Source organism: Strix uralensis, chromosome Z, assembly GCF_047716275.1.
Source record: "Strix uralensis isolate ZFMK-TIS-50842 chromosome Z, bStrUra1, whole genome shotgun sequence".
NCBI classification, from domain to species: Eukaryota; Metazoa; Chordata; class Aves; order Strigiformes; family Strigidae; genus Strix; species Strix uralensis.
Genome location: NC_134012.1, coordinates 52262642 through 52287615, shown reverse-complemented (window position 1 = coordinate 52287615; position 24974 = coordinate 52262642). Strand labels below are relative to the sequence as shown.

Below are 24974 nucleotides of genomic sequence, written 5' to 3'. Positions count from 1 at the left end.
TTGCAGAGAGTAAAGCCTGGGAACATACTGTAAAGCAGATGGGACCTGACGAGGAACACATGCTGGAGAGAGCGTCCATTTTGCTAAATTGTATTAGATGGGATAATTCCTCCCCCTACACAACCTGCTTCCATTGCACTCCTGGAGGACACCGTAACCTGTGCTGGTTGGCCTTTCCTGTGTGGATTCACACAGTCAGGCCAGATTAACCTGATCCTTCAGGTAGAGCGACTCACCCAGCTTTACCATCTAATGCAGAGACACTGTTACACTCTACAGGGAGCTGGAGGCAACCATGTTACATGTGAATGGCACTTGTTCCTCTTCATAAGTACTAACACTGAATGCTGAAGCCCTAACCCAAGCATGTGCATTAGTTATCTACTGTTTCAAGGACAGTTATTTCAGCAGAACATCAAGATACCAACAACGCCTTCATCCACTGCTGCTGCTACCAGGGGCAGAACTTACTGTGATGCAGAAACCCTGGAGCTAATAAAGTCCTTCAAATTCAGGACCTCCCTCTCTTTAACAGTGGTTTGCTGTACAGCTGAAACACTACATACTCTGTTAGTTACAAACTACTACAGACACTACATCCTCTCAAGGATAGCTTACTACCATTTGTCCAACAAGTGACCAAAGGGATTTACGCATGTTCTTAAACTGTCTGCGTAATGAATGATTCACTCCAGGGAGATTTTGTGTGCATTTTGCTAAATCACAACCAGAAGACAAGTTAAGAAGGAATGCAGTTCTTCAGCACGCTTAGCTGCCTTATGAGGAGAGTATAAAGACACACAAGCTAGTGTTGACTCAGACAATTAAAGTTCTGGTAGGAATCAGATCACAGCAGCAGGGATTACATACGGGCCAGTTTACCATAGGCAGAAGCGAGCTATTGAAATACTGAAAGTTTGGGAAGCAGGGATAGAAATCCAATGCTGCTTACTCTCTCTGTGGGAAACCCTGAGCACGTGCACAGTCATGCTCCACTTAGCTGTCCAGACCTGGGCACCTCAGCACTTCATCAGAGCTAAACCTCCAGACATCAGGCAGTGCTGTTCCAGGCATTTCATCTCAGACCCGATTCATGAAGTGCTCTCCTAGGCAGTGCAGAGAGGCAATGGTTAACTCCTCCCCATAGGGGACATCACAGCAAAGAGCAGAAATACAGTTTCCGTTACACTGTTTGCTAATGTGCTTCATCTATGACCCTCACGAACAACTGTAAGGAGGTGGGTGAGAGTTTAATTGCTCTCTGATCAGTCTTAGAGAACAACAGCTAAAGTTGCCAGTTATGGTGTGAAAAACCTACCCATTAGACTGACACTATCTATGGTTTTGAAAGCACTAGCAAGCAGCTGAGATAATTGCTAAATTGGGTCATATTTGTGTCACCAGTAGCAGATCCATAATGCTGAACAATAAGTAATGATTTTATATTAATCTCTCAGATATTGGTGCTCCCGAAACTCTGTTCCAAGAAATGTTGTATTGAGCTGTTTGTAAACAGAGATTTCCTGAATCTAGAATTAAGAGTCAACTTATCACCAAAAGCAGCATCATTAGCATTTATAAAAGCTACATGTACACTGACACAAACAAACATTAACGGAAACATATTTAACTAAATGCAAAACCTCTATCCATTAATTTTTGGAACTGCACCATGTGCTCTGTAACAGTATATAACAAATTTGGTTCTCTTAACTTGCAATGAATTGTTTTTACAGCATTTTTTCCAAGATCTAGCCTGTTCAATCATAGCAACTACTCTTATCATAATTACATTTTAAAAGGTAGTTTTCCTTTTCCTATGGAAAACTTAAAATGCCATATGCAAATAACTAATACAAAGATGTATACAGAAGAATACAAATAAACTCAGCCTCCCGAAAATTATGCTATCAAATTGCTTTAAGCAAATATTGCATCAAGATGTAGAATGTATCATATTCAAAAGGAGAGTGAAAAGCTGAATCCTCCTTTTTCTAACCTGTTGCTTGTTGCATGGGTTCATTGTCTCACTTCATTCACATCTACCGCAAGGATGACCACTAACTTAAACATGAACAATCTTAGTCAAGGGGCCCAGGTAACTACAATTCTGCAGATATGAAGTAAAAAGCATTGACGGAGTTCAAGATTACAGTATTTATTCAAAGTTGCTTACATTTAGTCACCATAAATTCCTTTACCTCTAATTTAAAATCTGGTTTAGGTCAATGAAAACCAAATAATTGATGATGTAAGTATAACTCATTTTCCTGGTGATTCTATTCGGTAACTCAAGGTAAGTTTTTTCCCATGTTCTAGCAACAAGCACAAATATTGTGTTTTATCCAGTGCTCAACATATGACCTTGCAAAATGATAATATCCAAATATTTAACATAATTAGGATACGTACCTTAAGACTCTGAATGCACAAGAGGAAAAATGAGTATACTTAGACTGAGCACAATAGAAGTGCGGGTCAGGAAATGTGACATGTAGCTTATTGACCTTACTAGCAGTCTTCTGCTTTGGTGTGCATTCGGTGCATATTTCCATTTTATTTTGCTGTATTTTGTTTGCTTGGGTTTTGCTTTTAAAAACATCTTGGACACAGCATTTACAAACATTTAAATAAATCTCTCATCATGCTGACAACTTTAATATTTAAAATCTTGAGCCAATGCAAAAGCAATTTTGGGCTCTTCATAAATTTATTACGGAGATTCAACTGGAACTGACAGCACAGCATTCAAAATGCAGAGTATTTACAGTTGTATTTTAGTAAAAGAGAACATGAGATATGTACATGCATGTATAAACATGCCAGCAGTTATATGTTGTTAGTCTGGACATTTAAAAGTATTTCCTATTTCTTAAGAAAAATGACAGTCAGTATGACTAGATCCTGTAAAAGAACTACATGAATGAATAACCAGTGGAACAGTATAGCTTCAAATCATATTCCCGTGCATACCCCTGTCATGCATGTGTGAGAAAGCTGTGCAGCACAGCCTTATTTTTACTCACAGATGTAAACAAGTTTGCTAAAATGGGGGGGTCTGAAGGGAATGTTAAGTTCCTGATTAGAATTTAATTTTAAATGATAAGTCCTAGATTGATACAGCAACAATAAAGCAGATGGGGGGTGGGGGGGAGGGAAGGAGGATTTATATACAAGGAGGGGTCATGGTAATACACTGTGTTGAGTTTAAAAGTGAAACAATGCCTTTTTCTCCAGTATAAACAAAGAAAAATAATGCCAGTAGTCTGACTACAAACAAGAACTGGGCAGGAAACAGAAAAAGAAATGCTTACAGCAAACCTTGCAAACCTAATGCTGTGTTTTAAGCAGAAAAATACATTTTCAAGGGTTACTCAATAACTCCTTATAAAGTGCAAATCAACCACATTCATATTCAAAATAAGCTTTTGTAAATGCTCCTTAACACACAAGAAAATATACCTAATGAATGATATGCATAACTGTCAAACTATGATAGCTGAATTGTACTTCTCTTTGATACCTCCAAGATCTTCAGACCTCTGAATCACTTAGAGCTTTATCTTAAAAGATGAAATTACAGTTCCACCTTAGACAGGTAAACATCAGGTGGTATTTCTACCACAATAATTAATCAGTTACTTTTTTCCCCTTGGTTAAAAACTCTCTTAGGACCTTAAATCAATAAGGTATCTGACGCATGTTTTATCTTCTTGTTTCCAATGGTTCCGCTGTGCATATAAATCCATCCTACAACCACATTTGCATTTAAAGGGAAAAACCCTTGTGTTTTCTATGCACCTGCTCCATGTAAGCCTCTCTTCTCTGCCTCCTTTGAGAAACAGACAGATCTTCCAGAAAAAGAGAGAGCACAGACACAACACTCCTCCAAGTCCTCTTGCCAGTTCTCTAACCATTATTTCCTTTAGTTTAGTTACGGTCTTATTCTGACAACAGTTGAAAAGAACAACTACTTGCCCTTCCAAAATCCAACACTTCTCAACATTTTTTAACATATTTTTCATCTTGACAATGAACATATACATTTCAACCGTACAAAATCACTGTATTTTCTAAGCAATACACAGTAAAGCATTGGCAAACGGGCTCCTTACAAAGACTTTCACCTGAAAAACAGGAATTTTTCTTTATTTTACTTAGTATTGATTAACATGGCTGCATAAAGGATGAGAATATTCACCTTCTGGCATTTTACCTTCAACTGTAACCTGAAATAGATGCAATAAAACTGGAATAAAAATGGTAATTGTTCCCTTTTCTTCCCTTTCTTGCTCCCATAACCATGCTTGCGATTCATGGGTTGCTTCTGGAGCTTCACGAAGGTAATCTGAGACAGACAGGGCTCGAAATAAAGTTTTGCTGCACATCCTATCTAGTCAGCTGTAATGTTTAAAAACCATGTGAGTGGAGGTAACATGCTGCATCCCACAAAGGCTGCTGGAACTACTGGTCTTTGTGCTTGTGAGGTGCAGCATCACCACTCCATGCATACATGACACCAAACAATGCCACAACTGTGAGTACCAGCATCCCTGCACTATTGCCAACGTGATTTTGTGCTGCTGTCAATGACGGTCAAGTCCCCTACATTGGGCTGCATCTGGCTGTGTGCTCCCCTTTCTTGCTGGCATCTCAACACAGCGTGGAAGCAGCACTACATGCATATCTCCATTTCAGAGGACAGAAGCTAAAGCCCCACAGCAAGGCTGCCACACCTTCCCCTTCCTGGTTCTAATTAGGCAAGTGTCCAAGCAAGACAGAGCTGCTGTTGGTGTAGAGACAACAGGGGCCTGAGATGTCCTGGAAGAGGACTGTGTGAGAAGAAGAGCTGCATCAGTGCAGGTGGTATTCCACCTCAGAAGAAGACTTCTTTCCCCTTTGGAGTTCGCATGGGGACAGGTTTCGGCTCCCAGCAAGACCGGACAAATGAGAAGCAGAGGGACAGTAAGAGGCACTTCCTAGTTTCTTGAAGCTCTGCTGATGCCTTGTTAAAAAATGTTACAAAATATGTAGGTATTTGGGATTATGGTTTTCTAATCATGAAAAAAATAAATGCAAAGTGACCTATCACTTATTCACAGTAGCCAGGGGAGGGACTGCATCTCCAAAGGTACCAGTCAGTCACCTTGTCCAAACCGTCTACCTCTTACATGCAGCTCTTTGTAAACTCAGAAACTGGTCCCGAAGAAATCACGTCATACTTGCTTACCACGTCGTTGTCATTAGAAAAAAAGAAACATTAAGAAGAGAAGCACTTTCTATCCAATATCATTGACTATCTTCTACAGGAATTCCTTACCTGAAAGACTGCCCACCTCCTTGTCTGTTATTTTGAGTAGCTCACACTGGACTACTCACTCAAACAAGGAGTTTTTTTTAAAGGCTGGTCTCTTACAGGCTCCTTGGCTTTGCAGATAACACTTCACTGGCCCCTTCCTCTGATATGATTGTATTTTACCCACTTTTTAAACAAGCTACAAGCCACATTTGCTTTCTTCAGCACACTGAGTTCGACACAGACCAGAAATCACAAAGATCTGAAATGTAACTGAACTGCTGGTTTAAGATACTGTTAGTTACTGGGTGAAGTGGAACAGTCACTTTGCTTAAGTCCGTCTTTGACACACAAAAACATGCAGAAATGAAATATACCACACCTTACAAAGGAACCCTTTTCACACCAGCCATGGGCATTATGCCTCTGTGTTAACTGAAGGAATACCCAGAGGAAAAGCTACTATACAGTTTTGGAACTATAACTATAGTGCTGAGGCAAGTTTCTTCTTGACAGCTGGGCAGGTCAAATCTGAATTGTTTTATTGAGATGCAAACCCCTTCTTCCTGTGTTTGATCTCTCTCTTGAGCAACCCCTCAAGCCTGCTCTCAAAACCAGGTTTCCAGCTTAGGTGCAAAATCTTCAAAATATGGCTCCAGACATACTCGTAGGCTTAGCAGTATGAAGAGAGAAGTGCCCTATGATGTTCACTGGGCAGCCCATCAGCTAGTTGCAGTGGATGTTTGGGTCAGAAAGCTCATGTTTATGGGTGGTAGTAAGGGAAGAGGTGATATTATTTATGGCTTGTCGGGAGTACATGAAGTACATACACCTACTAAATTCAGTAAGGGCAGGACCCTAAGAAAGTCCACTACAACACGCTGTGCAAGGCTTAATATGTGCACATCATTCAACATAATTCCTGGCAGCAGGATCAGAGCTATTTGCAATTTTGATTTTTCTATGCTATGATTGTATCCCTTTCTTCAGCTAATGTTTAAATACCTTAAACGGGTCCAACAACCAAGCAATTTGCTTCAGAATAGTTTTTTTAAAACTTTTTTGGTTACTTTTTGTGGTTGGATCGCTGAGGTGTAGAACAAGGCTACGCTTCCAAGATTTTCTATGGAACCATAGGCACTACGAGGTTTTTTGGTGAGTTTTGGGGGGAGGGGGCTTTTTGAGAAGCAGTTGCGGCTGATTAATATTTCTCTAAGAGCTGTGGCTTTAAGCCAACCATTGAAAGTGCCATGAGGTGATAACACTGACAGTGAGGACTGAGACTATTTATGGGTTGGTTTGTATCCAGTACCATCAGGACCTGATCCTCAAGCTCTTCTTCATATAAACTGCATTTGCTCTCATAAAAACGCTCACTGATATGGGTATGAAAAAGGTTTGATCCCTCCCTGGTGCTGCAAAAACACGATCTTGGACTGACCAAGGCGCAGTTTTTCTACTGGACAACTTTGCATTTGCTTCCCCACTGTTACAAACATGCATCTCCTACTTGATTTTCCTCCAGATTTCGGCATGCCCCGGTGGGTCAAGAGGGTGTGGAAGGCTGCGTCCCCGCTAGCGATGCCTGGCTCCGAGGAGAGCTGAAGCAGATTTGCGTCGGCTTCGGGTGTCGGCGGGTTTCGCTGCGCTACAAGGGGTGTTGCAGCCGCACTTCGCAGAGCTGACATCACGTATGTGCTCAGCCCCAATAAAAACCCCCGCGTTCAGCCTTGATTTCATGCGGAAAGCACTTCCCCGGGGCGGGCTGGCGGGGACCGGGGCTCGCCCCCACCCCCCAGCCGCCTCACCCGCCGCCCGGACACCCCCTCTCCGCGCCCCCCAGGGACGGCCCGGCGTGGGGGGGGGGCGGGGGGGGCAGCCCGCAGCCGCGCCGGGCGCCTCCAGCGCTACCCGCACCTCCCGCAAGCCCCGCGGGGGACCCCGGGCCCGGCTCCGTGCCCCCCTCCCGCCGCCCCGGGGGGACAGCGTTGTCGGCGGCAACAAAGCCCCCCGCCCGCCCCGCTCCCCTCGCCTCACCCCTCCGCTCCGCTCCGCTCCGCTCGTCCGCGGCCGTTTCGCGGCAGTCGCAGGGTGATGGAGACGGGGGAAGGACCCAGGTGCCGCCTCTCGGCTGCCGCCCCCCGCCACTCCCCGCCGGTGCAGGCAGGGCTCCGGCGGTGGCCCGGCTCCCTCCGCCCCGCCCTCCGCCCCTGCCCTTCCACCGGCCAGCGGCCGGGAGGAGGGAGGGGGGCGGCCCCGCCGCACGCCCGTCTCCCCCGGCGGCGCGCTCCCGGGGGCGGCACTCGCCCGCCACGCCGCGCCGCGCCTCCTCCCGCCGCCGCGGCGGAGGCCTGCTGCGTCACAATGCCGCCGCGCACCGCGGTCTCGGGGCGCGGGGGGCGCTGCCACGTGACCGGCGGCGTGGGGAGGGCGGGGGGAGAGGCCCCCGCCGAGGCTCTGCGAGCGGCGGGGGCGGGGGCGGCGGCGGCGTAGCCGGGGCACCGCGCCGCGGAGCGGAGGCAACGCTGCCCCGCCGGGAGCCCCGGGCGAGCGGCCGCCTCCTCCCGCCCCGCGGCTTGCTGGCAGCACCCGCCGGGGTCTTACGCACGTGTAAGGCAATGAATGCCCTCGGCGTCTGGAAACGCTGCGCCGTCGTGTCAAATGCTGAGCGCGTGGCACTGTGCTGCACTAAAAATACCTGAAAATAGCGACTTCAGTCCGCTCACATCTGTTTAAAATAAAAACTTGGTGGGTTGGGGTTTGGGGGTTTGGGTTTTTTTGTTTTTGTTTTTTTTCTGGTCTCTTGTAAAACCTGGAAAGCGTCGCTGCTTCCCTGTTGTTCACGCGGGTGGAGCCGGTGTTACCCTCAAAGACCTTTCCATTGAGTGGGTCTCACCTGCCTTGGCGAAAATTCTCGTTTCCCAGTGCTGAGGGTCAGCGGAGCTGGGAAGGGTGCGCTTGCACCCAGCCGCCCCCAGTGCTCCGTAATCCTGCCACCGCCACCGGCCACTGCGGGGGCTGCGCAGAGAAAAGGGTCAGTCCTTCTCACAGCTGGGCCCGTGTAACACTCTGCCACCGGGACACCTGATAGCAACGGAAGAGCAGGAAAGGGAACATTTGGCTGGTTTTCTTCTTTGTGATTTAGCCTGTTCTGTGCCATGCTTTCACAGCATTAACAGGGATTTTTTTTTCCCCTTGCTGTTTGTAGGCAAATTTTCATCCTCTCTATGTATCCCTCTACATACCTTTCCATCTGCCCCTGCTTTTGCGTATTTTTACATTTCAAACACAGAGCTTCTTACATTTCATTTTCTCTGATGAGTAAATGGTGCAAAACCCCAAAAGATGCATGTAGGAAATTAAAGTGAATTTATGCTAGTTTGGCATTTTGGAAAACTACTGCCAGCAGAACACATAGAGCACACTCAGCAGTACCGCAAGTATGCCCACATCAGTCAGCACGTAGCAGCTCTGCGCTGGACAAGTATCTCTGGAAATGGGGAAAACAGTTCAGTCTCCAGCTCAGTGGGTCTCTGTCCTTCCTACAGGGATTTCTACTGAAAGTGCTAATCAAAGTGACATGGAAAAAAAAATCTCATTCTGCTTAATCCTGAGACACAATCACCAGAGGGTAACAACCTTGAGAAGCTTTTCATCTGAACCCAGCAACCTGGAGATGAAAGGAAATACAGTCGTCCATGGCATGGCTAGCTAGGTGCTGCAGTGTCATGCATTTGCAAATATTTTGCAGTTCATTTAACATACTTGCCCAAAAGTGGAAAGCTGTTATATTTCTTTCTTCTTAAATTGTATTTTTAAGGTGTGTTGAAAACAAGCTTAAATATGAATTACTGTGAATTCTGATCTTCATGTGCAAGGCCAGCTACGTGGGGAAATACTGTCTTAACCACCTTAAAAATGTTTGTGCTGATTGGGGGGAGGGGGGGGGAAGGTTTACTTTGGAAACGTCTTTTGCTTTTATGTCATTTGCTTTTATGAAAGGGCGTATTTGGACACTGCACATTTCACACTTGTACATATATGGAAATTAAGTAACCATTTGGGGTATTTGTAATGCATTTGATTAGGTGGTTTTGTACAGGAATGTTGGTCAGCTGTGTGTGATTAAATGGTTTGAAAGGAATGCAGGTCAGCTCCAGAACACAATGTCAGATAGGAGTATGGCCTGCTTGATGAGCAACGTTGATGAAAAAACAAAACAAATCTTATTTTAATTTAGAGGCTATAAATACCATCCATATGCAAATACAGCTTGTAAGATAAAAGCTTGCCAAGTGTCTTTGTATGTGTTATATATGATAGTATCTCAATTAGAGCTGATAACCCTGTTTATATATCTACTTCTGAATCCACTGCTGAAAATACTGTTTGAATAAGAAGTGATGATTAGGCTATATGGCTGTACAAAAACTAAATTCTAATATACAACTTCAGGTCTTGTAAGAATTTCAGGATGAATTTTTACTGACAGTTACATGGAACTATTTTTTTCTTTTTTCTAAAATAAAATCACAGAACACTAGCTCTCTTCTTGCTGTGTGCACAGATACAAAATTCTGCTGAAATAGAAACAACTTCTCATTGGTAATCCTATTCCCAATAAAGTGGTTCAAAAATGTGTTTGCACATTGTTTTCCTAGTACATTTCTCCAGGATCATTTAATGTTTTGTTGAACCTTAGTGTTCCTACTTGATGAAGCTGAGGCTGGCTGGTATTTGCACCAGAATGGCACAGTGTATGGTTGGATGCAGATGAGAAAAGACATATCTTCTGTGGGCTAGCAGCAGTTGCAAAGCTGAATTCTGTGGCCCCCATCAAGGGCCCATGGCAGTCAGCAGCAATCACAGCATCCATCAGTGATCACATCCATTGATGTTAATGAATACGAGAGAAAACCCTCCATTACTTTTGAAACTCCTCTAAGAGATGACCCTGAGACAGGTTTAAAACTGTGGTGCTTGATGATACTGCTTATGAAGACATGACCACATCTTAGTTAAGGCACAAAGCCCATGGAGATCTGTCCCGCAGGAGCTTTTCTGTTCCTGTGCAGGACCAACTCTGGTGCCTCTATACCTGTTCCTCGAAGTGTGCAGCAGTCCTGGAATGGAAAAGGTGGGCGGGAACAGAAAAGAGGCAGTAGGAGCCCGGAAGAGATGAATGCAGTAAGGTGCAGTATGTTGCCACTTTTTTTCAGAGCATCAAGGTTGGGAATCAGTGTTTTGCTGTACAGGTAACTTAAACAGTTGATAACACCGTAGGGTTTTAAAAGTACTTCGTATATAAAGGCAGCCGAGAACATCACCAACAGTATCATATTATGCAAAACCTAGCAATTACAGAGAATGTGTATCTCCTGAAATAACAAAGAGCAAGCTTTAACTTAGTCATATGATAATTCATGGTGAGTCACAGTCATTCAAAGTAGTCATCAGGGCACTTAGATGTTCTCTTTAAAAAAAAAAAAAAAAAAATCCCATTCAGCTTTGAGGACCAGTAGGAATAACTACGATTTTAGAGCATGACAGAATTTATGTTCTTATTTCAAGAGTGAGCCCAAACCCGGTGCATTGTTTCACCTTCAGATTCTGAGTGGAGATAAATGGAACACAGATCAAGTCAACCTTGCATCTAACTTTCAAAAACCATCGTTCTTAGTTTATGCCACCTTTAGTTTGCCCAACAATATATCAAATATTTTACTCAATTTGGAAAAATATTTTAATTCTGAAAAGCATGTAAAAATATAGCAAATATAGTAAAAATATAGCATAATTTTGTTAGACTGAGAGAACGATGACAACATTGCATAGGCTGTTAGAAGTACTGATTTACTGTTTTCCTTTGTGACAAACAGTACCACACATGCTGATGAATAAGTCTACCATCTTAGATTTACAAAATTGCTACATCTGAAGGAATCATGAGACTGGAACTGCAGTAAAAATGAATTGTTTTTCTGCTGTGTTTTTATATTGTTTTCAGTGTTTGTAATGTCTGAACCTGATTCGTTAGCCCACAATGGGGGAATCTGCTGCCAATAAACGTCAGAAAGCAAGAGGTTGCCTTGAAAAGAATGCAGACTGGATCCTCATCCATAAGAAGAGACAGGATTATGAAAACTTGCATAATTAGTTCAAAAACATCTTTCCGTGCATACAGCTTTGTTTCTGGGATTGTACAGGAAGTTATGTTCTGCAGTCTCAAGAGGCGATTTACTGAGGGGAGAAGAGTCTCAAACCTGGCCTTTATTAAACGCTTATTGATTTGATTTATTCTGTTGGGTGAATCACACTGATAACTTCACAATGTGGCATCCACGATCCTGCTCACACATTCAGCACAACTGTGCAGAAGAACTGAGCATAATACCTACGCTTGGAAAGCTAGTACATGGCATTACTGGATCAAAAGGTCAGGGACAATTACCACAATCAGCTACTCTAGCTTCTGGCATAAAGCCCCATAATTCCTGGTTGAACGAGATAATATCTTTCAGAAAATGATCCAATCCTGATCACTACGCTCCTAACAACATGTTTGTAATAGATAATTATCTTCACTGTTAAATTATGTATGCTTGGTCCAGCTTCACATTTGGCCATTTGAATTTTGAAACTGTGACACTGGCTTTAGTTTTGCCTTTGCCTGCTGTAAATAAGAAGCTCTCCATTTTCATAGATTTTCTTACCATCCATGTATTTCCAGTATATTTTCAAGCTGCCTCTCAAAAGTTTTTTGGATAGATTATAAAGGATTTATTTGAGTTCCCTGAGTTTTTCATAATAATACAAGCTTACAACTTTGAATTAATGAATATTTGACATCACAGATTTACATTCTGAAAATTAATGTTGTCAAATTGGAAAGCTTTTAAGTGCAGTCCTCAAAACAAATTACAGATGGTAATACATCTTCTTTTTCTGTTATTCCTCTGCTCTGTGTACAAAGACCACCTTTGGATATGGCCACATAAACATGCTGCCACAAGGTGAGATGGACTTTGAAGTAGTGGATTACATCCTCTGCTCCATAACTGCCCTGGTGTAGCTCCTTCTCCTTCCTGTGCTGAAGACAGAACACTTGCTAAGGGAATGTGCTCTTCTCAAGGGGCAAGTGAGCTTGCATGCATCAGAAGGTGAGAGCATGCAGTGAAGCAGATCCCACAAGGTAGCTGAACCCCACTGGTTCCGTCATTAGTTTACAGCATTATAGCTTGCTTGTGGGATTACTCGGCTACTGTTTCATACTGGGAATACATGTGTAGTTGGCTGTCCAGAATTACACTCCGCTTTTGTCCCATCCTTTATGTGTGACCTGCTTTCTTTGATGTGACCTCATTAGACAAGAAAAACAATGAAAAAGGGAACAGTTATTTTTTTATATGATTAGAATATAAAGATGTTGCATGGCGCCAATTTAGAGATAAGGCAAAAAGTCAAAAGTCTTGGAGTTTAAGTAAGTTCAATGTCGATTTACACATATCCTTTTCAATTCAGTAAGGGTATGAATGAGTCATTAGAGGAAATCCTGACTGGGCAACATATTAGATTGGATGAAGACCAAATATTATGTCTCACTTGAGCCTTAAGCAAAATCTCTACCATCATAAACTTATTGTGAGAGCTGGAAGTGAATTCGAATCACAGCAACCCTATGAATTAGTGAAAACTTTACAGCTATAACCAATACATCACTACTAATTCAACTGTTTTGAAGATGGCCCCATTAATAACATTATTCTAAGAAATTTTATATCCATGTTTCCTGTCAATCTTTTGGCAGAACGCTCCATCTCCTGAATGAGGTCAAAGCAAGGCATTTCAAACAATCTTTAAAAAATTGCTAAAATAATGATATGGAAAAAAACAGACTGGAGAAAACTCTGGAAACCAGCTGACTTTGTAATGAAGGCATGAAAGGAAGGCAAAGTAAGACTTCTAGACTACTTGTAATAAATCTCTACATGAGAGAGGAGGACTATTTCTCATTTAAAATTTAGGGTGGAAGACTTCGGGAGTTGACCAAATGCCTATATTGAGGCCTGGTACTTCTCTGCTGAAATGAAGAGTTCTGCAATAATTCTTAGTGGAGGCAACTTGGGGGCTGCAGAGATGAGACAAGGAGTTGCTAGGCAGTTAGAAAGGTGGCTGTTTTCTGTTTTCTTGTCCTGTTGGATCTCAGACAACACATGCAGACACACAGATGCACACAGACACAAATCTATCTGCATATCTATCTATATGAAAGAAACTTGTCACAGTGATAGCTAAAAGTAGCCCTAAAAACCAGTTTTCAGAAGTAAACACCAATTCTTTATCCCTCAGTTCTCTGTGAATCACTTAGAAGAGATTCGTCTGTTAGGTTGGCTCAATAAATGAAAGTATACAGTGGTATGTTTTGCTTCTAACAAAAGAAAGGGTGTTGACAGTGGCCACACCACACAGTTACAGAACATTCTCATTGTGATGCCTTCTTATACAACCTCTCAGAATACTCCTGTCAAGATCGACCCACTACTTTGGGTAAAAATAATAACAGAGTTTCAATATGTTGAGACGGATGATAGCAAACGAACATGGCAGTTGCATAGAAGTTGAGTACAAGCATTTTGTGGATGAGAATTGACAGGAGGCTATGGCCACGTTCACTAAAGGTGCTGCTTTGTCCTGGAAAACAGCCAGTTCACCTGTAGCATCAGAGAAAAAGTACTCTTCTTTTTGTGATCAGGTGGTGAGGGTTTTCACCTCCTCAGTGGCTGACAAGATGCTTCTGAACATTAGCGTTCACATTAAGAAAAAAAATTTCCATTCACATGACTTCATATTTAGCAAATCTGTGTTCACCAGAGCTTACTAAATCCACCTCCCTGCCTGAACTTCTGTGTGTAAGATCTGAAATAGTATTGTGAACAAAGAAAAGCACAGGGGAATAGTGCTTTCATTTACCATAATTAACATTTCAAATTAAAGATTTTTACACGATATACATTCGTAGTGGATAAAGTGAATTGTTTTGTGAATCTTCAAACTGACTTAACCTGACTGCTTGATGACTGTATAGGGAAAGACTCTTTTTTCCTTCCCTTGTACAAAAGCAGTTACAAACAAGCTTATTTCAGACAGCATTTTCCTTTGGCTCTGCTATGTTGTATTTCACTGTTGTTTTCTTTCACTGTTGTAATTATTTATCTGTTTGCCATCTCTGATGTCTAGCGCATAGCTATTTAAAGTACTGTGAACTAAAGAAGAAACAATTTATGTTCTTTTTTCTACAACTCTGCCATTGCTACTAAGTAATATGTACTCCTATGTGCCTGCAATCAGTCATTTGTAAAAGAATCACAATTATAAGGGCTTATTGGATTGTGGTACTCTTTGTAAATATCCTTGACAAGCAGATAAGGACTGTGGGCAAAATAGACCAAAACTTAATTAAGAAACAACATGTAACAAAGTTGTCCCTAAGGAAGAAAGCATATTTTCAAAGCAAAAGCTGAAATGAAGTCTAAACTCATTCCCTCTGAACTCAGAATACCAGAATATCAGACATGGTCAATGATATGGAATTTAATTTCTCCCTTTCCCAACACTCAAACATGCAATTATGAACCAGCAGTAACACAACTTGGTAATTGTTATTTGAAGTCATCATTTTGTTGTTCTGATACTAAATAGGGTTTCTGCCAAAGAAAACTTTGTTAGTTACTCAAATAGCATTGCATTAAACATTTAAAGGACTTTGAAAACTCAAAACAGCAGACATGTCCCATGGGATTCACAGCTCATATTGTCAATCCATCCTCTGTCCCGTGATCATCACTGTGATTTACAAAAATGAAACCAGAAATAAAAAACCTAAAACCCAATATGGGCCAAATAACAGCTGTTCTAAGTTGTCATAGCTTTTTGCAGTCAAGGAAGAACGATGCTGATTTACACCCATTGAGATTCCAGCTCTGATCTTTCATTTTCTTCCTTCCAATATGTCAGTAAGGATCATAATAGTAGCCAGTGATAATGGGTCTTACATAGTATCCATATTTTGTGTTTGTCCTCTTAACATTGTGTACTACACTAGAGTTATTTTTCTCTTTTCTCCAGATGCATCCTCCTCTTTCTTTGTGTCTTTTCCTTTGAGATATTATTATTATTTGAACTGGCAAAGCAACAGGTTCCAACTTTTTTCTGAAGAAGAAAACAGATTTATTTGAATCTCTCTTGGCAGCATGTTCCCCACCCATGGGCCACCATGGAAGTACCAGCCTCTGAACTTAGTGACAACTCCATTGTTCTAGATATTTGTTGTTATTGTGGTATGCCTGCATAATGAGGACAACTCCAGAATACTTAGCCTGTTCAGAGGTTGGAAAAGGATGATGTGAAATTGTATCTTCTCTCCTTCTTGTAGTCTCTTTGCCATACAAGAAGATTACAAAGGGGCTTGAAACTTGTCAGCTACCAGAACAGGATCTCCTGATTTCCAAGGAGGCCTGTGTTAACATTTAGCTGGTTTCTTACATACAATTTGTCCTCCTAGTGCAAGAACTGGAAGTTGCATAATCGAGGCATGACTGCACTCGGATGTGCTAACCTGGCAGATGGTTCCTCTGGAGCTGCTAGCAGGTGGTGAGGTTTAGAAATGCCTTTTGGTCACTTTAAACTGTTTGGGAGCTGGCATTGGACTAACACGAGGATCAAGCTATTCAGCCCTCCTCCCCACCCACCCCTTTATATGATTGCCAAGTCCAAATTGAATTCCTCAGAGAATCTGCATCAGAATTTTGACTTTAACCCAGAAACCTACTGAATCAGATGCTGTATCTGTACTACCAGAATTTGTACAGCAATAGTCTGTCACATCCTTCAGCCTGTGGGAATTATTTTGGGCCAGATATGGTACATTGCAACAATGAAGCCTGGAGGCTCACAAGCTCATTGGTCATCCTAGCCAAATCTCCATCTGCCAAAACAGGCTGTCTCCTGGCCAGCCACAAAAACAAAGGTACTTTTGCCAGCTATTGCTTTTGGGGTAACTAGTAATGCTGAAGCATGAAAAGGCCAAGTTGAGAACCAGACCTAAGAGTCTGAAGTCATTTCTTTCACTTAAGGATGATATCAAGAAAAGTAAAATATAAGTGAAAGTTCAAGCATTGGAGATCATGGAGGTAATTGTGAATTAACTAAGAAGGATTTGTGAATTTTAAGGATGAAATAGACAAAACAAGAGTGATTGTGATCTGACATTGATAGTTGCCAGAACCCCGCATTTCCCTTTGAAGCCACCCCATTTAAGGAAAGCAGGGGAGTTTTCAGTCTCAACACCTGTCAAGATTAAACACTGACTTCACAAAAGTTTTCCAAACATAGATTGGAACATGAAAGTGAAGAGAATCCTGAAAGCAGAAAAGAAAGGCACAATAAATAGAGAAAACCAGGAAATATTCAGGAGAGGGGTTATAATGTGTCTAGTGTGAGTGGGTGAGAACTTGACTATGACACGTAAGAAGGTTGGGAGTACAGTCAGCAGATCCAGAGAGAAAATAAGTCAGAACAGTGTTAACTGCAAGGTAAATGCCTTCAAGAAATTTCAGACCATATGGAGTAATTATAAAATATATTGTTCTTTTGTCGGTGAGAACAGAGAGTAGTGCCCACAAAGGTGCCCAAATGACATTTATAAGGTAGAGAAATTCTTTCATGGTTTTTTTTTTTTTTTTTTTTGTCTTTTTACATGGAAATCCAATGTTGTTGCCAGTGTTAGCTCGTTGTTAACCATCTGTTCTGACATTGCATAGAAATAGCACATGTCCCTGGACTGCTGGGTGGTTTTTCAATGCCTTATTGATTTAAAGGAAATAGTAAAACATTTCATGCAGTTGAATATGAAGTAATCCTGACGCAGCACTGAGATGCATATCTCTGGCATTGTTCTTCCCCTTGCCAAACGTTCTCTCAGACAGCTGCTATTTTAGATTTAGTATCCTTGACTTGATGTATCCCTTCTGTTTGTTCTATTTGTTTCTTTTTTTCAATTCATGTCATTCTTCGATATGGAACACTAACCAGAGATAAACAACAAAAAAAGTACCTCAGCAAGATTATCATCAGGAAAAAGCAAACAAACAAAATAACCTCATCTGATCCCAAATCCTATATATAACTACATGGGTAATTGTTGTCCAACTGAAATGAAAATTTACTTGCCCGATCTAATCTCCCTGGGGTGGAAGTGATTTACTCATCACTCATCTTCACTCTCCTTCTCCTACTTTAGCTCCTCGCATTTTGATATACCAATTGTGGAAACCTACATTTCCATACTTTCACCCCATATCTGTCCTGCATTTTCCCTCATGGTCAGCATCATGACACTATGGCAAGTAATGACAAAGTATGCATGCCACAGAGCTGAATCTCTACTTCATTCTGATTGCACAGTGGCTTAAGCTAAATGTGCTAGGGATGCATACTGTTTGGTGAACATGCTTCCATGGAATTTAATTTCTAACCTGCTTCAACTATTCCATCAATTATCCCATCAACAACAGACAAGGCAAGTTTGTCATATTTTTAGATACTCATGTCCATTAGAAAGCAGTGTCCATTATCTCCCTTTCTCTCTAAGTTAGAGCCAAACTAGATTCCAACATAAGTAGTCAGGAATACAGAAAGTATTATGTATATTGTGAACATCATGATACACTGAAAAACTATCCCATTAGGTAAGTGGATGAAGATTTAAGGTCAGAGTTATGGTTGACTACAGAAACCTCACTATTTTTAAGATTGCAAGGAAAAAGTAGGTATACAAAAATAATAAAAAGTTTCTTTGAGTTCTCTTAGTCTGCACTTATTGAATTTTATTTCACCATTTCTGAATGCTTGAAGGTAATCGAAGACTTTTTTTGTTCTTTTTTTTGTGGATGAAACATATAGTAACATAGATCCATCTTCAATCAATAGTGTATTTCAACTTCTCAAGGACTACCTACTATTAATTTTATGTTGTCCGTTGTTGTTTGCTTGGTTGCTTTGATACAGCTGTTCAGAGTAAGCTGCAGACTGTCACTAAATCCATGGTGAAGAGAAGTGGGTCAACTAAGTTAAAACAATCTTTTTCAGTGTGTTTCTCTCTTTTTTTTTTTTTTTTAATGTACAGGGTTCAAAGTGGGTTGTCAAAGTGTTGCAAGCTCCCATGCAGAGCATAATTCTGGATCTACTGAAAAGAATAAGACAACATTTCCACTGACTTCACTGGGGTCAGGATTTTACTCAAAAGATGCCATGTTTCCGTATTGCAAAAGTCAACTCATTTGCCACTTAACCTATGTTTGCTTTTCACATATCCTGTGAGGTAGACCTGTAAAGTTCAGATCTTTTTAAGGGATTCAGAGAGTGAAACAACTGTTAAAATAGGAAATCTTTTATTTGATGTAATTCTATACTTCTGAAATTAAACTGTTGTCACTGTTTAAAATAACAAGATATGTTCAGGTTTGTAGGAATGCGGTTAGATTGCAGATTAGTCCTGAAGTATCAGATCCCTCAGTTCTGCTAGACAAACAGTTTTAAAAGCAATGCTTTATTTCAGGGTGGATTAAGCCTAGGTTCTTGTTTCTTTTTATAGATTTAGGGAGGACATTATGTGGTAAGATGAAAATGCAGATAGTTAATGGAAATAGACATTCATTCCACTGAGTTGTCATGCTTAAAACCAAGGAATAAGTTCATCACCACTATATGTTTTTGTTCACAAGCTTTTGATGTTATTGTACATTTTCAATGTACATAATGCAGCCTACAATCTCATACAGCTACAGTTATAAATATCTATGTGCCTTGTTTGTTTAAAATGTATCTTTACAAGGTTTAAGAGAGATAAAAGGTGGGTATTGTTCAAAGAGATGAGTGTTGGAGGAATGCTGACAGATTTTTAGCTACAGAAGTATTAGGGAGCACTGCCATGGTAATAGTATAAGCTATGCTAACAGAGTCTATAATAGGATCAAGCTGGATAAACCTTTCTCCTTATGCATGAAAGAACACCTTTATAAGTCAGTGTTTTTCTCAGTTATAATCCTGGAAGTCCAATTCATGAAAAGTTCATCATATAAGATTTTTACTCAAGGAGACTAGCACAGTCTGAAAAGTAGGGCAGGAGTTAGATCTATCAGCTCATGTTTGAGTATGCAAGTAAATTAATTTGTTTTAAAAAGAAAATTTTATGATAAATAAAGGACACAACAGCAGACCAATCTTTTCTTTTGCTGCAATGATTTTTGCTTGTACATAAGAAGAGCAAACTCAAGTACTTGTATTGTGATAAGCTGAAATATTTGAAGACCTTAATGATTGGGTGCATTGCACATATTTTTATAGTGGATGATGAGAAATGGCAAAAGGAACACAACTACCTCCTCCCCATATCCCCTCCTGAAATGTTGATACCCTCGAGTGTATTATGCTGTTGCAAGCACAGCAGAATTTTCATACTTTCTGGTCAACTGTAACAACCAGAGCAAACTGGTGTGCCTTTGGAAAACAAAAATACTACTATGGAAAGTTCACCTATCCTTTGTCATCACCTTTTCTGAAAGTATAAAATATCCAGTAACAGTATCCCAAAAGTCACTTGTATCTTTCACCATATTCTCCATGAAATTTGATTCAAAGTGAAATCCTTGAAGTATGCAGTCACAACTAGGTTACTGTAGACCAGAGAAGAAGGGGTGTCTGTTCATAGGACAGTAGAGAAGACTAAAGGGATAACCAGCCAAAGTAAGCAGGGCAAGGGCAAAATGGCAGTAAAATTTTGGAAAAGGTACCAAATAAGAAATGTATTATCGAAGAACTCAGATGAAGGTTGGACAGTACAGGGATAAAAATATCCACATTGCTGTTTGTGTACCCTTTGTCACGTGGAATAAGTTTAGATTGAGTCACAGAGGCTTATTCTCTGTTCCTATCACCCAGCTTTTCTTTGTGCCTGTAACTGGCCAAAGGCTGGAGTAAACTGTCTTCCTATTCTTATGTAAGTTAGCACATGGTTGCTTCACTGAAACTTTCTGCTCCTTCCACTGCTGCTTCTACTTAAAATAGAGATATCTATATCTATCTGTCTGTATGTCCAAATTACTTCAAGCAGCAATTTCTTTAGAGTTGGCAAGCCTAAAAAACTCTTCATGTCCACCTCCAGAACGCACTTCAAACCTGAGTTATTCTCTGTAAACCATTTCCAATATTCAAATGTCCTTTCTTACTCCTGCAAAAATCTGTGATGGGATAGTTGAAATTTCTTGAAGTTAAAAGTACTAAATGAATGGCAAAATTAGGGCTAAATTTATGAGTTTGACTCTGAGAGCATGTCTGTATGTCTTCTGCAAGGAGACAAAAGCTTGGTCTGGTGACTTTGGATAGCTGAAGCTATTTCGTGCTTTAGCATGGCAGTGGACCTGAGATAATATGTTTGCCTTTCAGGAAAACTCTCAGCAGGCCCTACTCAATTAGTTACAGCACTTCACTACCACCACTAAAATCACTTCCAGATTGGAACAGACCCATCACTATCTAGCTTGGGGCACAGGCAGTGGGGTTTGCACCTGTGTAAGAAGACACACTTCTAGCTTCCTTTCTAATAATCCTTATGAGCATCTTCCATTTCCAGCTGCTACTTTTAGCATACCGCGTCATGATAATTAACCTTATAGCAAACACTAATTAAAACAGATGATGCAATTTTATTACCATTTTTCTTGTTATAATATTTGGTAAAGACAAATTCTCATGCTTAAAGAAAAAATATTTTTAAAGACTCAGAATTACAACTAATGTCATTTCATTAATTATGAGGACCATGATGAGGAAAGTGGTAAAAAACTGTAATAGCAACTGATCCAGCTAGTACCCACCTCTTTCCAAATGGCAATCCTGAAATAATTTATTTCATTATTTAGGACTGACATTAAAAATTCTGATGTAACTTTTGAACCTCAAATTCTCAAATTATGCTTTCTTGACACGGGGTGGCCTTGTCAGCTTAATTTTCTGCCACTGCCATAATACTTAATCTCAGGGATTCCAGTTCTGAATATGTCATCACTGAAGTAAGTGAGTCAACATATACAAAGAAAATGACATTTTCTAAATTCTTTCAAGAAAGCACAGTTGGACAGCCCTTCTCACTCCTTTTCTTTACACAGCTTGATTAAATATAAGAATCAATGTTATTTGTATAACAATGACAGTCTGATGAAAAATTACAAGTTACTTGTGGTGCAACAAATTTTCATGAGTTTTGCATGAACTTTGATTTAAAAGAAGCCCAACTGTATTTCACTTCTTAATTTTCAATGGAACACTGAAAATTTGATTACTTTAAAAAAACTGACTTGAGCTGACACATAAATCTTGTAAAAATAGCAACAAAATTGGTCACCAGTTTATTCATATAAGGCAGAATTCCCAGTTTTACTCTTTAAGCCAGGTTTTGAAGGCGAGTCCTTTGGTCATAGGTGATGGGTACATTTCAGTCTCACATGAGTGGCTCAGCAAGTACATCAAATGAACTGTAAAGACAAAGGCTTCCATTCTCTGCTCTCTAGTCTCTGCTAAAGGCTTTTCACATGACACAGGGAAAGCAATCAGTGTCTGGACTTTTCTGATGCTTGAAAAGGTGTTAAGACTTTCTACCAAGAGAGGACTTATACAGCAAGGTGGTGTCTATAAACTATTCCCAATCTTTTTAAAGTTACCTTGTTGACCTCTTGCTTTGTCCAAGTTGTCCACTTTATAACACCATTGTTGTAAAGTGGACAATTCCTGGCAGTAAGAGTATCATATAAAAAACAACTGACCAACATCGGCTTGTGTTACACAGAGCCAGGGATGCTTTGGTACCATGGATTCTGAAGGAAAGAAAACATTCAGATCTAGAATGAGTCCAGAAATAACAGCTTTTTTGATTTCCTGGGGGAAGGGGAGACAGGAGGAAACCATGGCCTTCTGCATTGTCTGCTTTTGTACAACCTAAGTTCAATCTATAAGAAGGAATGAAACAGTCAGCATTTCAGAAGCTTACCAAATAAATTACTAGTGCTGCGTCTATTTGTAATTATAGGTCAGTTCTTAATACTATTGTAAACCACACATTCCAGGGCTTTGCAAGCACTTAAAAGCAAATTTTAATCTCTTTGGATAAAAGAAGTTGCCATTGGCAACGATAAAAGAAATGCAGACTAAGTCCCTTAGTTCTTATTACAAAATGATACTTTCTACTACTTTAAACAATCCCCCCAGCACACAAGCTGTGTGCACTCACATACCACCCATACTAAGCTATTTCTTGTGACAGTTTCAGCTACATTATGGAAAAATTGAGTGACATACTGTATCATAGCACCGCACTAACAGCACTCTCATGATATCATGTCTGCAGAGTCTGATAATAATATCAGAGGCAATGTCTCATAAAAGGCACTCGCTGTTAATGGCTCCACAGATCTATCAGATCCAAAGAAGCTGCAGGCAGGATACAGTGTCAATAGCATGGGCTTTGCTTCCTATGGATATAACTGATCCTTTTGGATTTTGGAAGTTGTACAAAGACAAGATTTGGTTTTGTTTTACTGTAGATGCTATGTTCAAAAGTAAGGAAAAACTACATCAATTAAAGATAATAATCTCTTTTAAACCTAAAAAGGCAAAACTATATCCTTAAGTCAGCCTGGTCTGGCTGGGTGTTTTAGTATGTACACTATATAAAATTACACCCTAACTGAGATACTTTTAATGCCAATCATTATGGTACTTGCATGTGGAGTATATACAGTGCCGGGTTATATCAGGGCAAGTTAAAGCAACTTTTACTTCCTTTTTGTGTTACTACATTATTGTATTGTTATTATTTGCCATGCTTTAGTGCCTCTGACCCAGCTCAGACCAGAAATCCCACTGTGCAGACAACACAGGGACAGATCCATAGATCAAAGTGGAAAGAATGAGGAGATGGATGGTATGGAAAGCATGGAGCAACAGCAACAACTTCCTGCTGGTACACTGAGATTTTCCTTCGCCCTGAGATCCCTTACCTTCTAAAACCAGGTATGGGAGGCCACAAGGAGAACTTATTCTGGGCTTCTCTAGCTCTGTCAAATGCTGCTGCCGCTGGTGGGAAGGGAAGGGTGGAAGGTGCTCATTATGCCCACCAGCTTGATGAGGGCTCAGGATCCTCAGTGCAGCTCTGTCTGACACCCTGGCTGCTCACTTGCTCAGGGTCAGGGTTCTGTGTCTGTTGCCCAGATCTACAGCTACTGACCTATTCCTGGAGTAAGGCAACCTCCCAGCTGGGATCCCCCCTGCCCATGGGCATAGACATGGGCTCTGCTGCCTGGCAGGCTGGGCTTAATCAAGACCCTCATTAGTTTCCTTTGTATTGAGAGAAAGGAGCAGTAAGTTGATGCTCTGGCTCTTATGTTAGAGACTTACTGAATCCCTGAACACAGGAAACAAAGAAAAAGATGGACCTTGACATTTTAAACATCCACTTTGTCTACGTACTGCGTATTTAATAACATAATAATAAAAAAGGAAAATCATAGGTTTTCAACTGTGTTTGAGGTCATGCAAAATCAGAACGAGAAACAAAAAGCAAAGTACTTTTCTGTCCTTTGTTCACTCTCTGTTTTCAAGGTTCATTGGGCCTTTCCAGCATCCTGTAGCACAGACAGCCTGGCTGCTGGTGTTACTGGCTAGTAGGCCAAATACTGGAGATTTGGTCAGTGGTTGCAGTGTCACAATTTGAACTGTATAGCACTGAGTAGCACCATTCTTTTTCCTCAAATATGAAATAGCTCATCCTGAAATGATTCATGAGTTCAGCTTGACACTATTCAGGCAGCAAATAGATTTGAATTTGGGTCCAGCTCAGAAAGGATTAGCCAAATGAGAAAGTTCATCTCCTCCTGAGAGACCATTCACGTATGAAATGCTTCCTTTGCAAAGGAGGATGCAGATGCTGTTTGCATTGATGGATGCCTTTGACATTCTCTTCAGGGCAAGAACTTTCATCTTCCAACAACAATTTTGTGCTTTATATGAAGCAGAAGATGTTAAAATAATGTTCACAAACCCTTTTCCAGCCTTCCCAGGTATTGTATTGTTTCTCTTTTTTGTTTTTTTTTTTTTTTTAACCACAAAACACACCTCGAAATATTAATCTCTGAGTATGAAAGGTTTTTTTGCAAGAAAACCCAAAATATATTTGCCTTTTTCTATTTTAGGTCCATTCAAGCTATGATGATATCAAGTCTTGACTACAATTCTGAACCACTAGAGGCTGGGCTTTAAGTTATTTTGTATCAGTACTTCAACAGAAAGGAGCTGCAGGACAAGTTTTACTGGCCTGTGTTACTGTCTTATACAGTAAGTCTGATTCTGTTCACACAAAATGTCACTGGCACTCAAGGACAAGACACTAGTTGGAGTAAAAGGTAACTGCACATGTCTTGTAGCTTAAATGAAGGTCATGTCAATAATATAAATTCTCATCTAGCAATCTTCAAAATGGTTTCCAAATGCAGAAAAAAAAAGTCATTTCTTGTTGTGAATTATTTTCCATATAATTATTATTGAAAGTTTGCAAAATGCAGATATTAGT

At 40.6% G+C, this 24974-nt stretch overlaps 1 protein-coding gene across 3 annotated transcripts in view; it reads right to left on the bottom strand.

Annotated features, from left to right (window-relative positions):
* Nucleotides 1-7518, bottom strand: part of SNCAIP (synuclein alpha interacting protein) — a 90573-nt gene extending 83055 nt beyond the window's left edge. For 2 of the 3 annotated variants that reach the window (XM_074856173.1, XM_074856175.1), the window contains exon 1: nucleotides 7334-7518. The gene's annotated coding sequence lies outside the window, so the exon portion shown is untranslated. Of the gene's footprint in view, nucleotides 1-6806; nucleotides 6817-7333 lie in introns of those variants that run through there. The other variant, XM_074856174.1, reaches the window with a different exon arrangement.
* Between the last annotated feature and the right edge of the window lie 17456 nt (nucleotides 7519-24974).